Source organism: Frankliniella occidentalis, unplaced genomic scaffold (genome assembly GCF_000697945.3).
Source record: "Frankliniella occidentalis isolate FOCC.00 unplaced genomic scaffold, Focc_3.1 Scaffold53, whole genome shotgun sequence".
NCBI classification, from domain to species: Eukaryota; Metazoa; Arthropoda; class Insecta; order Thysanoptera; family Thripidae; genus Frankliniella; species Frankliniella occidentalis.
The window spans coordinates 1,793,859-1,798,281 of record NW_026267183.1 but is presented as its reverse complement, the minus strand read 5'-3'; positions in this window follow the sequence as shown (position 1 = coordinate 1,798,281).

Below are 4,423 nucleotides of genomic sequence, written 5' to 3'. Positions count from 1 at the left end.
CCCCCCCCCCTTATTCCCTTTCTCATCCGTCTTTGAGCTGCTTTTGAGGTGCCTTCGTCCTAATGATATGAAAAGGTAACGGGGCTCGCACGATGTGTGACCTCGCCCTGCCCTTCATCGCGTCACCCATCCCGCTCACGCCATCCTAGATGGCACGCCCTCTTTGGTGACTAGTGTACCTTTTTCACATTACATTAGTACCCCCATGTGCAGTACACCTTGTATCCTAGTCACCTGTGCCGTCGCACGCGATGCTTTCTATCTTCGGTCCTGCTCATGAGCTCTGTTTCTCTCTCTCTCTCTCTCTCCGTCCGTCCTCACGCCCATTGCAGTCCTGCCGGTGCGCAAGAGTCTCTCTTTTTCGCGGGGCCAAAGATGTCAAGGACTCCGGCTCGCGAAGCAGACGGCAATTGTTTGGCGCGAAGCTGGGGGTAAAAAAAAGAGGGGGTGGGGCACAAGGAGAAGGTAATTGGAGCGTTCGTTTGTCTCTCTGGTGCTGCTTCTTTCGAAAATCCTTTGACGAATTCGTGGATGGGCGACACGCGACACGCAGTGCCGGAGTTTTCTCACACGTACGTAGTTTATTGCCTAACTGAAACAAACGTTTTGCCCGGTTTTGTCTCACCAATCTGTTTCATATGCACAGTTTTAAACATTCATTCTGATTTTGCCGTTCCATATTTGAATAGAGAGTGTCTCTCCGCAGTCAGAGTGGTGCCTTCGGATTGCGGTCTCATTGCCGAGTCGGGCGCAATGCGTTGTCCTATTATTCTTTTGATGTCCCGCCCGCTCTCCCGCGGGCCCAGCTCAGCCCGGCTCCTCTCAATGGCTCGGCATTACGATCAAGGGAGGCGCTTGCCGATGAACGAGGCTCATTGGCATTCGCCGAAATGTGCGAGCGGAAAAGTGTCTCTCCGCCAGCGGACGCTATGTCGGTGACTCTCGTTGGTGAGCCGGGGCAGGTACACTGTAGCCGCGAGATGGTGGCATTGACTTTGTGTTTAATGTCAATTTTGCACACTAACACATGTTGCAGAAACATGTTGTATAAACACAATTATAAACATATGCTATGTCCATGAAATTTTCCACAATTGGACATTAACACGACCATGTGCAATTACTAGTTGTTCTGATCGAGCAGTAAGTTTTTTCATGTATGAATAAGTTCAATAGCTATGCAGGAAATTTTGTATTTAGACACTCATATTTGTTTTTGATTCTACATGCTTTATGCACATAACAAGATCCACAATGAGGCTTTGCACCCTGACGTCGTCTTTCGATATCGTGTCGACTCGGGACAGCGGCCTGCACGGCCTGCACTGTGTTGCACCACCCGTGCGCTGTGGCAGTGCTGGTGCGCTTCTGGTGTCACTCGGGGGGTGACTTTCAATTTTCAAAGCCGCGTCGCTCGGCTGGCTGGGCCTCTTTGGCGTGCCAAAGCCCCCATATGCATCAGGCTGGCAAGGCCTCTGTGCGTTATGTGTTTGTGTGTGTGTGTCTGTGTGACTGTGTGCGTGTCAGCGAGCTGTGTCGCTAACAATGGCTGCCAACAATGGCCGCCCCTGCCCTCATGCTCGCTGTTGCCGCCCTGTATTCAACTCTTTCTCTCCCCCTCTCCCCCCTCTTCTCATTTCCACCGCGCTGCCGTGCCCTGCCATGCCATTCGCACAGAGAGGTGACACCGTGCTCGCACCGAGCAGACGCGCATGGCCGGCTGCCGAGTACACGGCAAACAAACAGCTGGCGTTGCTGCTGCGACGGCTCGCGTTGTTGTGGACGTGCCCTAATAAGTGCATTGGGGAATTCAAAACAGCCACATGTCAATAATTGAGCGAAGGCAAAAGCTGTCAACGTAGAGTCGACCAAACACCCATTATTCTGGTGTATAGTGCCACAGTCAGAACAACGTCTGATTTTTACAGAAGGGGAAAACATTGCGGAAGTCTTATGACTTGAGAAAAAGTCTTCAGATTCTGAGGACATTTTATCAAATAATGAGGGAAATTCCTACTTATTTTGAGGTAATTTCCTCAAAATCTGAAAACGTTTCTCAAAGTTCGAGAGTTCTTTAAAATTTTCCCAATACATTGATTGTATACGTGTGTGCTACGCTAATTCCTGTTCGACGATTTTGTATTTTCAAACGCGCGCAGTTTGCACTTTGCACCAACCGCGTTTCCTTGAAGTCTCAACTCACAGACCCATATTGAGCTCGGATTTCTCTCTCTCTCTCTCTCTCTCTCTCTCTCTCTCTCTCTCTCTCTGCCACTGATGACAGATAACGTCCGTGGTGACAATGTGCTAATTCTGCTGCCTTGTGGACCGCGCGCGGCGCGTGGGCCGTGTATCTTTGCAATCTTCTGTAAGGGTGGCAGCACGCGACGGAAGTGCTCCAGACTGAGGTAAAAAGACGGCCACTCCTGTTGTGACTTAGAAAATAATTTTCCTGTTTCAGGCGTGGCACCTTCCTTTGGGGGAAATATTTAGTAACCGCAAAACTGCGTTATGTTTTAATTTTTCTTTCTTGTTCTTGTTCTTCTTGTAAGTATTTTTTGGCGTATGTTAATATACAATAATAAGGCCCATTTCATTCTGATCCGTATACCTCAGTAGATGACATGTGTTTTATGTCGGCGAACGCATTATAGTCCTGGATTGTGTCTCTTATTATCACGTCTTCTTTCCATCTTTCGTTCTGACGCCTCTTTCTTTCCACATAGCCTCTCTCTGGCCGCCGCTCTCGCGCTCTCTGAAGCACCTGGTGCTTGCTGCACCTGAATAATGCATATTCACGTACTGTAATGGAGGGCTCGGGGAGGCTGCTCAAGAGCCGAGGGGAGCAGAGAAGTGGGAGGAGAAGGGGGATGATTGGCAAGGGACGAAAGAGAGAGAGAGCGCGGTGGAAAGGGAAAAAGAGAGATGCAATGGCAAAAAGAAATAATTAAAGTTGCTGAAAAACCGAGTTGGCTGGCTGGCCGCCCTTTCTGCATAAAATATAGCGGCCTTGATGACTTGGCGCCGCTTGAATCGTGAAAATTAACGTGTCGCTGCTGAATGGCATGAAAAACGACGACTGTGGCATAATCTCTTGAAAGTAACAGGGCCATTTTGGAGTAATCTGTTTGAGAAACTCGGTGTTTTCTTCCTCTTCTTTTCCTTGTCCGTGTCGACTTTTGCTACTGCTATGACCCCGACAGCGCGACAAATAATTATGTGTCGTGCAGAAATACTCTTTTTTGCTGGAACCCTCGAGTCTTCGCTAGCGCAGCGGCTGGCTTGGAGTGCGCTTGACGGGTACCGCCCCGCCGGCACTCCTCAGGACCGTGACCCCGTCGAGTCGGGTGTTGTCGCCGGCGAACGATGCGCTTCACTGACTCTGTCAGACGAATCTTTCTTTTTTCGTCGATTTTAATGTTAACAGGTATTTTTACCGGGCTATAGTGCTTCTGGAATAATTCCTGAACGGTTTTGAGGCTGTTTTCTGTAATTTCTCACCTCTTTGCCCTGATTCAAACATCGGCTCTGCTTGGCTTATCACACCCGTCCGTCGTCCTATGGAAAGCCGTTCCCAAGAGGACACGGCCGCCACCACCAGGCTCAAACTCTATCAAATCGACTTAATCTAGGCTTCTCAAAGGGGAGTAAGGGATATTCAGTTTGCCGAGTTATGCTAGAGGGCGGGTAAACCTCGTCCCGAAGGAACTCCCCGGAGGGGACCAGGAGACGCCTTCCCTCCGTCCCTCGCCTTCCTCCCCATCCCCGCAACCCTCCCTCTGGCTAGACCCTCATTCTGATAAGAGTGTGTATTTGTCAAGAAAACCTGTGCAAACGCCCGGGCCAATCAGCTAATCAGGAAGAGTAGCGGGAAGGGAAAGAAGAAGAGAAGAAAAGGGGGAGGGAGACGGGGGGACAAGAGTGAAGGCGGTAACGGGGGGTGCTTTGGGTGTGAAAGTCGGGAGAGAGAGGGGGGAGGAGGGGGTGGGAGTGGTGCGAGGAGCCGCGCTCAGGGGTTTCCGCTTTGGATGCCTTTCCTCTCCTTCTCCACGGCGGCGGCGAGGAGGAGGGCTTGGAGGCGCCGGCACAGGCGCCTCGGCGCCAACTCAGTCTGCAAACAAAACGACGCGGGTGGAATTCCCCGCACCGCCCTTCTTCCGCCACCCCTTGGGGCGTCCTGCCGGCAGGCCTCTCCCCGAGCGAGGAGGGGTGAAAGTGCGAGCAAGCAGTCTGCGCTCTGGAAACTCAAGTGTCGTACAGTATCACACTTATAAGTGCAGTACCATGGTGTCCTACAGTTATAGGTGTAGGTCCAAGGTGTACTGCAGTTAAAAGTGTAGGACACCATGTGGCCGACAGTTAAAAGTGTAGGACACCATGTGTACTACAGTTTTAAGTGTAGGACACATGGTGTCCGACACCT